Source organism: Lupinus angustifolius, chromosome LG11 (assembly GCF_001865875.1).
Source record: "Lupinus angustifolius cultivar Tanjil chromosome LG11, LupAngTanjil_v1.0, whole genome shotgun sequence".
Lineage (NCBI taxonomy): Eukaryota > Viridiplantae > Streptophyta > Magnoliopsida > Fabales > Fabaceae > Lupinus > Lupinus angustifolius.
The window spans coordinates 24,328,863-24,339,992 of record NC_032019.1 but is presented as its reverse complement, the minus strand read 5'-3'; the positions used below and the strand labels follow the sequence as shown (position 1 = coordinate 24,339,992).

General features: G+C 33.3%; 1 long non-coding RNA gene across 1 annotated transcript; it reads left to right on the top strand.

Moving 5' to 3' along the window:
• LOC109360178 lies at positions 9,517 to 10,333 on the top strand. Its single transcript, XR_002109129.1, has 3 exons — positions 9,517 to 9,566; positions 9,932 to 10,039; positions 10,113 to 10,333. It is a non-coding gene; the product is annotated as an uncharacterized LOC109360178 (long non-coding RNA).

The window sequence follows — 11,130 nt, the reverse complement described above, 5'->3', positions numbered from 1 at the left end:
TGGGTTTTGTTTCTTGGTGTCTTACCACCATTGAGATTGAGTGAATATTCACCAAGGCTTGGAGGTCTTGAATTTAGAGTGAGGATCTTGGCTGGGGCTGGATCACGAGAAAGGTTTTCTCAGGCGATAAGGATGGTTAAACCAAGGTTAGAGGTTCTTGGAATTCAAGAAAGAAGCGTCTAGAGTCTTGTAATTGAATTGGTGTATGTGACAATACAAAGTTTTAAATATTGTGAAGAGAAATCTCACAAGATCAGAAGGGGAGGCCTAGATGTAGTTTGCAAGTGGACCTGCAAACGAACCAGGATAAAAATCCATTTGTGCAAGTTGTTCTCTCTCAATCTCTTTTATAATTCACACTCTTTTAATTCGTGTTTGAATCTGATATTTTGCATACTAGTACTTTGCTATATCCTTGTTAATATTGCATAAAAATATATGATGTATCTCTGCTTGTTTGTTGGTAAATAACTATGCAAGAAGCTGATTTGATAATTCTGTTTCTGTTTTGTGTTAATTGATTAAGCCCACTAGTTAATCGATTACCTGGGTTGTTTTCCATAATTGGGTTTTGGTGCGAGAAGCGGTAATTGATAACTGCTACACCTATTCAACCCTCCTTCTAGGTGTGTCTAGGCCACTGATACCTAACAGGTCCTACCCCCTGGTCTCACTCCATCATCAACTGGACAAGTCTACAAACTTGAGAGATCTCTCTATGGCCTCAAACAAGCAAGTCGACAATGATTTGCAAGTCTCTCCAATTTTCTGTCCAAGACTGATTATGCTCAATTACATCGTGATCATTCCCTTTTCACGAAAAATAGTTTGCATGGTTTTACTGCTCTACTAGTGTATGTCGATGATATCCTCATAATTGGTAATGATCCTGATGAAGTTTCACATATTAAGTCTCTCTTAGATTCTACATTCAAAATCAAGAACCTTGGTGATTTGAAATTTTTTCTTGGTTTTGAAGTTGCTCGATCAAAACTGGTATTGTGGTTAACCAAAGAAAGTATGCCTTGGAACTTGTCTCGGATGCTGGAATGCTTGGTTCAAAACCAACAAGCACGCCTATGGATAATAATGTGCAGTTTACTGCATTTTCTGATTCACCTCTTGCAGATGCATCTGCATATTGAAGGTTAATTAGTCGCCAAATTTACCTTACAAATACTAGACCCGACATTAGCTTTGTTGTCCAACAACTAGATCAATTTATGACAAAGCCCTCTATCATTCATCACTCCGCTGCCCTTCGCATTCTTAGATACATTAAAGGGACAGTTCGTCTAGGATTGCTTTTCCCTACAACATCCTCTCCTCAGTTAAAAGGATATAGTGACAATGATTGGGCATCATGTCCGGATACTCGAAGATCAGTAACTGGTTTTTGTATTTACCTTGGATCTTCTTTGATCTCTTGGAAATCCAAGAAGCAACATACAGTTTCTAAGAGTTCTTGTGAAGTTGAATATAGAGCATTAGCTTTTGCAACTCTTGAACTGCAGTGGCTCACTTACTTGTTAGAAGAATTTAAAATTCCTTTTAAGGCTCCTGCACTTTTGTATGTGATAATCAATTTGCACTTCATACGGCTGTTAATCCAGTGTTTCATGAGAGAACAAAACACATTGAGATTGATTGTCACATTGTTCGAGAGAAATCTCAATCTGGCCTCATTTAACTTCTACCTATGACCTCTCAAATGCAGTTGGCTGATGTATTCACTAAAGCTTTGAGTCCCTCAGCTTTTATTGGTTTTGATTCCAAGTTGGGAATGCTTAACATATGCATTCCAGCTTGCAGGGGTATCAAGCTGAATGTAAATGTAGTTAATTATTAGTAAAAGTCACTATATCCATATGCATTCCAGCTTTCATATTCTCTTCTCTATATATATTGTAATTTCTCTTTGTAATTAATTAAGGAAAATCATTCAGTTTTCCATTCTCTCTTCTTCTCTCAATTCATTTCCCTTTCTTTGAGTTTCTTTCATATTCTCTTCTCTGTTTTTCTACACACATTTTCACAGTTTTGATCTTCTTGATCAACATTGATTTCCACTTCTTTGACAATGAAAACTCTTTTTCCTTTGAGCCTCTTCCAATGTAGTAACTAAGTGATTAGATTTCAGATTTTCATCCTTTAGTATTTCAGAAAGAAGCTTAAGATTTAATGCTGATAGTATGCTCGGTTGGCTATTGTTCGATAACTCTCTTATATGATCCATGAAATAGACACTGTCATACATGGGAAAGAGTTTAGAAAACATAGCTTTAGCAATGGTTGTCTTTCCGGTTCCTCCCATTCCCCAAATTCCTATTACTTTAACATTTTGCTGTAACTGATTGTTTGTGTCTTTTGACAGTAATTCTTGTATTTTTTCACAGATTTTCTCAATCCGAACAAGCTCTTGATTAGCTTCTACTTTACTATGGAACCTCAGGGATATCTTTTGCAATATCTTCGACAATTTTCTCAATAAGTTGAGGATCGTCCCTAGAAAAGTGAAAACAAAAAAGAAATAAAAAATGAGAAACATAAATTTATATAATGAAATTATAATATCTATGAACTATCGGTGTAAGAATTTATATACATTCAGTACATCATCTATTATTTATTTGTACATTTTTTGAAGAGTCAATGCATGATAATTGAAAATGAATAGTAGATAATAGAAGAAAAACATATAAAACACTTATATTATTATTAGTATATAAATTTTTTTTAACCTATAAATTTTCACCAGAAAGCATGCTTTAGTGAGCAACTATACAAACAGACAATAGACCAGTCTTGGTTAGCGATTGATCTGACAACCGTCGAAGTAAGAACACTGATTTATCAAATTGTTCAAAGCTGGTCCAATTTCTAGATAATACTTCACTAATTAAACTTTACATGGTGAAGTTAGATTTTATATATATATATATATATATATATATATATATATATATATGTGTGGGAAGGGAGTATCTTTCAGTATACGGAGATAAGTTATCTCTACCTGCCAGTGAAATCATGACATGTGTCATGTTTCATCATTTTCTATAAAAATATTTTTAAAATTAAACAAAATAGTACACATGTCACATTTTTACTGGCTAAAGGAGATAAGTTATCTCCTGATATAAGGAGATACATTATTCTCTATATATATTATACTAATTTTAATATTCAAAAATTAATAAATAATGTGATGAATAATTTTATTTACACCATTTAAAATAAGATGTGTGACTTAGTTGTAAACAATGTTTTAGAAATATAAACAAATGTATTAATTGTGTGTTTGATCATCATAACATTTTGGTAAAAATTAAGTTTATTGTAATTTTAAATGAAATCAATAGGTAAAACAAGTATGGTTTAAATGAAAATTGGCTAGTATGATCAATTTTGGTCAATTTTAACTGTATAATTCTACAACCAATATGATTAAGGTATCGTATTAGTATAGAGACTAATTCATCAATTTATTACCCAATACAATATGATTTTCATAACACTGTTTTTTAGGTACTTCTATTCTTAATGTATTAGTGAAATTGTTGAGAAATATATTGAAGAGTTAGGTCACAATTAGTAATATGATAAGCCCATAAATAGGCATTTTCCTTCCCTTGTAAGATATGCTAATAAAAAGCAAAATATTCTAAAATAGTGTTAGAGCTTGACTAATGCAATATATATAATTGAATTTTTTTATTATCTAAATCTCTACTTCTATTTTTACCACTATAATTTTTCCTCCTTAAGTGCTATTAGTGATATTAGAGCTATGTTAATTCATACAATGGGTGTAGAATATCTCTCAATTTATTTTCAACTACCTCAATAAATATTCCACCCACACTAAACCATTTATATACCTCTAGCACTATTCAATCATTATATATTTCTATCCCAATTTTCGCAATAGAAAACTATGATTATCGGAGAACTAAAATTGCTAGGGATGCTTGAAATATGTTATTATATTAGTCTCATATTGCCTAGTATTAGAATAGAGTAAAATGATCAATGTTATATATTGTACTCAGGTCCCTTGTTATTATACACATTGGATATAAGCAAAAAATAGAAACACCTCATGGGCACTTGGGCCCATGAGTGTGCTAGGGCTTGTAATCTTTTTTCTAGCCGATCAACGCTCCTGGAGACATATGCACAATTGACTGAACACCGTTAACAAATTATCTTGTTCCTTTTATTTATTCTATTCGCTTTATTTGATTGCTTGTGGCCAACGATGTGCAATGAATTCTTCTGCTGCACCAACAATTGGTATCAGAGCCAATTGGTATATGACTCTTAACTTATGCGCCATATAATGGTTAAAGAGGGTGAATGTGTGGTAGCTAGACAATGTGCACCAAAGGTACTGCACAAGGATAAAGTAGATTAGTTGAAAGAGAAGAAAGCATGGCAGAACCATGATGAGGGCGATATATGTTGATCTAGAACCCTAGAAGTTCATATACTAGAATATGATCAAGATGGAGACACAATTATTGAGTTTTTCCCTAAGACATTTGCTAACAATATCTCTCAAGATGTTGAGAGAATAATCTCATTTGAGATGAGAAGTGAAATATCCTAATGGCGTGTCTAAAACGTTACAATGAAGGATATTAATTGTTACCAGATCCACATAAGCATAGAGGCGCTGACTGACTATGATGTAGGGTGTAACATGGGCATTGGCTTTGATGCAAGTTGTAACACAATCATTGGTAGAGATGTAGGGTGTGATATAGGTATTGGCTTGGATGCAAGGGTGTGGCACATGCATTGATTAGAATTGGCGCAAGGTGTGTGTTGTGGGTATACTCCTTTTGGTGGAGTATGATAGTTCTTTTGAACTATGATCATCAAAGTAGACAATGGTGGTAGCGGCTGAGGCTTTTCAAGGAAGCTTCAAGGTTCAGTGTGACTGAGTATTAAATAGGACGTTTGTTGGTAAACGTTTGTGTAGAGGTTCCATATATCGAATGACTTTCTAGCAATAGGTGGCTAGGCGGCATATTCTACTAGATGGCGGTACGAGAAGTTGCACTAAAATTTTGGAGAGCTAGGCTCTTGGTAACATCATCAAGGATACTCGAAAAGATTTATGCTGAAGGGGAGCAGACTTTTATGTGGAGGAGTTGTTAAAGAAAATTAAACATTGAACAAGATGGAGTCAGATATTCGCTAAGGTGGAGGAGATTTCCTAAGGGGCGAGATACTCATCTATATCAATCAAGGTGGATATTGTTGGGGATGCTTGAAATATATTATTGTATTAGTCCCACATTGCCTAGTATTGAATAGAGTAGAATGATCAATGTTATATATTGGACTCAAGTCCCTTGTTATTATGCGTACCAGATATAAACACCAAATAGAAGCACATCATGAGCACTTGGGTCCATGAGTATGATAGGGCTTATAATCTTTATTCTCTAATAATATCTTGCTAGCCGCTCAACACTCTCGGGGACATAGGCACAATTGGCCGAACCTCGTTAACAAATTCTCTTGTTTCTTCTATTTATTCTATGAACTTTAATTGATGGCTTGCGGTCAACGCTGCACAATGATCGCTTCTGTTGACCAACAAAAATGACTACTTTTTTCAGTCTAAAAGTTTATGGGACATTGTAGAAGAAGTTTTCAATACTCAAAAAAATATTTCAACCCTTACTGCATCTTAGGAAATAGTGGGAGGAGAATGTTCGAAAAGATACGAAGATATTATTTTATAACATATAATGGAAGCTATAAGTGACAAAGAAGCATATGATACACTTAAGGAGGACTTTCATGGTAGTGGTAAGGTGCACACCATTAAATTTCGTACATTATACTCTTAGGTGTGAGTTTGAATTTCTTAAAATGAGAGAGTTTGAGACAATAAAAGACTATTATTCTAATATAAAATAAATAGTCAATTAAATGGAAGTCTATTTAGAAAATATTCCTGATAAAATAATTATTGAAAAAATTCCAATTTCTATTCCACAAAAATATGATTTAATTGTGACTACAATTGAGTAAATCAAGGATTTGTCTACTCTATCACTAACGTAGAATTAGATCTCTCTAGAAGCTTATGAACAAATATTTAGTAGGCATGGTTAAAGTTTACTAGAAAATGCCTTTCAGGTCTCATAATAAAGACAATGAATAAATAAATAGTAATGGTGCAGAAAATTCTAGAAACAAAGGGATTTCTAAATATTTCTCTAGAATGAAGGAGATTTCTAAAGATTTTTCTAGAAAAAATAAAAAATATTCTCAATGTAACATCTGTAAGATTCCAGGTCATTCATAAAAATATTGTCGACATCGAGAAAATCCATAATGCTAATATTGAAAGAGATATGTGCACTTAGAGCAAAATTGTCATAACAAAGATAATCGTTAGACCAATTTCATCGAAGAGAGTGAATATGACCAATAACTATTCTATGCCAATTTAACCAAGTCTCTAGTTGTGATAATGATGAAAATAGTGATTGGATAGTGGTTGTAGTAACGATATGGGTAAAGATGAAGTATTTTATGAGACATTGATCAATGCATCAGAGTGCAAGTATGATTAGATAATTGCACCGCGGTGGAGTCCAAAGGCAAGGGTACTATCATGGTGGAGACACCGTCAGATATGTGACTTATCAAGGACATCTTACTAGTTCCCAACCATAAAGAAAATCTATTGAGTATTGGTCCAATTATGGAGAAAGGTTACTCTCTCCATTTTGAAGGAGATACATGCAATATATATGACACAAATAGAAAGCTTGTGATAGCAAAAGTAATGGAGAAAAGAAATAGAAGATATGCTCCTAACATTTCCATGAAAGTGCATGTTTGTGAATCGTGGCTTTAGTATTAGAGATTTGACCATCTTGACACTCATTTATTAAAGTTATTATATCATAAAAATGATGAGAGATCTTTCATGCATACAAGAGAATGATGAAACACGAGAAGGATGTATACTTCTCAAGTAACATAGACTATCCTTTTCAAGTGAGGAATCTTGGAAGTAAAATGCTTGTTGGAGCTGGTCTAGACTAACGAAGAGAGGCATGTGAGAATAAAGAAATAAAGCTTGAATACTTCAAGATTGGAGAGCAAATTGTAAATATCTTAAACAAATGAATTACCAAGACCAAAGTCTGAATTACTATGGTCAATGCTTGGAGTCATAGAAAATTGCATTAAGGTAGAATGTTGAAAGTTTCTACAATTCTTTAGATAAATCTATAAGCAAATGCATGTTTCATTTTGGTGATAAAAGCTTAGAAATTTATAGATAATTATGGTCTAAGAGTTTCTCGGTAGTTCTATTTAAAATGAAATTATTGGAATTGTTGAGAAGTATCCAGATGAATTAGGTCATCTCTAGATTGGTTGTACATTAAGACTATAAACACTACACCAAATTTTGCATTTTGTGGAGGTTTTTGTGTAGAAGTTATGGAAAACCTCCACAAATAAATCGAACAGGTGGGCTAGTTGATTAACTAACTAGATAGTATAAGTTTTTATTTAATCAACCTCAACTATGAATTTCCTATTACAAAACCTAAACCCTTCAGTTTTTTTTCAATTCTCTACCCCGCCACCCACACAACAAACCCTTCATCAAGCGTCTCTTCCACACAGCCTATTCAAGTTGCTCCTCCCATTATCCAAAACTCATTTCCTCTTCTGTCATCCTCACCAACTTCACTCTCAAAACCATTCTATTTCCTCCAATTTTCTCAAAATCGTTCTCCCAAAACATTCTAAGCATTGCTAAAATTTGTGTTGTCGTGTAGCTCCTAAAGCTAACTATTGGTGATTGCAATATTATATAATTAAATTTCTTGTTTAAGTCTCTACTTCTATTTTCACCACTATAATATTTCTTTCCTTAAATACTATCACAAACAAAAAATGGTATAAAATTCAAGTAAAACATTTGGGAACAAAAAGGCAAAATCACTATATTAATATGTTATGTTACTTTTAGGTTAGTATCAAAAAAAATTGTAGTTTCAAATAAGTCTCGTTAGCTTTTAACACCCAATAAATAAATAAAAATTATCAACTTTAGTAGTTTCAACTGATATCACTACAAAATAAAAGGAAAATGGACACACCAATTTAGCAACACTTAGTGAAACCGTGACAAACTTAAAATTGAATCTCAAAATTGGTGTGTATCTAGATCGGGCCCGTTGTAAAATAAGTATGGAAATGGCCCATACTTTCATCTCTCCATTCTTACTGTGAGAAAAAGCTTCAACACCTCACTTCTTCCATCACCATAACTTCTCCCATCATTGCTTTGAGTTTCTTCAAATATGCATCATCATTCTCTCATCACTCCTTCTTCTTCGCATCTTGCAATCGATTCATATCCTCCATCGAGTCTTCTCGAAGCTCCAGTTTCCTCAACCGTGAACTCCTCGCGGATTTGAATGGGTGATTTCTTGAGTTGAAGCCATAGGTTAGAGCTTCTTATTGTTCTAATTTTCTTCTTGACTTACGAAATTTGAATGAGTGATTTGTTAAAATAGAGAAAATATAATGAGAAGTTGGGGTTTGAGAGATTGAATTGTAAAAAAGGGCTTAATTGAGTTACCACATGATTGAGATGAAATCAATATGAAAACATAGAACAAATAGTCGAAGATGACAGAGAAAGAGTGAAGAAGACGAATTCGATTTATCCCCTGATTAGCTTTTGTTGTATGTGTTTAGGTCACTTAATTAGCTTAAGTGTTGAGAATAATTGGAATTTATTTCCATTTTCTTTAATCCAGGTTGCTATGCTAACATGTTTTATCCCCGGATTTTTTCTTTCTCCTTTATCTTCAGGGTTTTACTCTTGAAGATGCTCCAGGATTGTCAGTGAAATAAGACTTCCATATTCATTCAATTTGGGGCCAAATATGATGATTGAGAGTGGTGCTTTCAAGGGAATTATAAAGTTCGTAGGGTTTTGTATTTTCTCTTCAATCATTTGTTTGCTTCAATTTTACCTCTGTTCACCTTTTAGCATATGTTATTACTTATTAGCATTTAGGATGGTTGATACTTCGAAGCACACCATGTGTTTGATAAAATATTCAAATGAGTGCAATTATGGTTTTTGTATTTTGGTGTTGAAACTTGGGGTTCACACTCCGATTGTAATAGTAGAAGACCTGAATTTTAAGGTTAACTAGGGTTTTAACGTCTCACTTCATAGATTTTTATGGAATTGATTTATCGCATTTTTAATTTCCCCGTTTAAATTTTGCTTTCCAATTATTTAAGTGTCAAAACTAGGTTTAGAATTGATTGCTTTGTGGTTTTTGGAATATGTTTTGGATTCAATGAAATAGTGATAGTGGTTTTGAGTTAGTATTATTATGTATATATATCAAGTAAATCCAATGGATGCTTTTGATTTAACTCATAGGCTTCTTCTTCATCTTCTCTTCCCAAATAGAAATTCTGTCCAAACCAATATTGAGATGAGTCTAGACAGCCAGAGGGAGCAATCTATGGCGCTGGATAGTGAAGGTCTTGAGGTGATTCATTATCTTTACATCTCTTAAATAATATATCAAATAGAATTGACCATTGATGAAGTATAGCACTAGGTTTCATTCACGGGTAACATCAGCTCCTAGTTCTGTAGTTTGTTGAATATGTGGAGAAAGCAAGCATAAGAAATTGATAACAAAAATAATGTATATATTCAATGCCTTTCCCTGTCAATTAAGTGTTTATGTTGGCACACTTTCTTTTGCATTGAATATGAATAATGATAGTGTTGGTTTGCAGAATCAAATTTTATATATTGAATTGAGCATGAATACTTGGATCTAATTAACCTATTTTATTTATGTATGAGATTACGGGAAATCAATTGTGTTATTCATATCTATTTCAGGGCTTGATCCCTCTGGCTAGACTTTTGTTGACTCTTGGAGGAACATTGTTCTTAGCATTTTGGCCGTTGATCCTCATAATTGTTGCATCATTTTCTGCTCTCTACTTTGTAAGTTGTTAACCTTACTCTCACTATTTTTCTTTGAAGAATTAGATTTGATCCTTTACTTTTCATGTGGCAGTATTTTGGGTCGACATTCGTCCTGATCAAATTCAATTGAAGTCAACATAATTGTAAGAAAAATGTTACAGCCATAGAATTGATGTGAGTTGAATTATATATGCATTTATTGTATCCAACCTTATACTCTATGCTGGAGATTGGCATGTAGAAGTTACAGGAAATTGTTTATTTCAATTTTATTCTTCTAAACATTGGGTTTGTCCAAGCAAAGGCACATGTTATCACATATAAAGGAAGTATTGCTATTCATTACGAATTGCAGTCATTATTTTGTATTTATATGAATATTAATTTGCAAAGTATGCTGATTTCATCCACTATAGCTGCATCACCAGATTGATCAACCTTATAGGATGGTCACCTTATCACATTTGAATAGATTTGAGGCTGCTGGTTCACATTTTGATGCATCTAGATTCTAGTTGGAGGTTGTAACTGAGAACCTACACCATCAAATGAGATTTCATGGAACTTGGACAAAATAGGTGGATCAAGAGACCCAAAACTGTCTTCAAGGTTAGCTGGCTGCACTCCTGAAATAATTGAAGTATGTCTTGGACTTACTTCACCTACCTTCTAGCTAGGAAGGGATGAGAAGAACCCTACTCTATCATAATTATAGGCATAGTTTCTCCTTATATATAATTGACATATCATATATGTGTCACACATACTCAACCTTGTTACTTTTTTATAACTTGGAAGGTTGGTGGGAGAGATTGGAGAAAGCAAGATGTGGGGGGCAAAAATTATGGAGCATTAGGTTCGTTATCAACAATACTTAAGATTTAAAGCTTTTAATTTGATTTTATTGGTACAAGAGAGCATATGAGACAACATATTTTTGTTCCATATGTGGACATATATATATATATATATATGTATAATATTGGGTGCAACTCTTAATACATCTTGGATTGAAGGTATCTTATATTTTATTGACATACTAGGAGAGAGCATGTAGATTTAAACCACTTTGGTAATGTTGATGGTTCAGTTGGATTATTTTCAGGAAC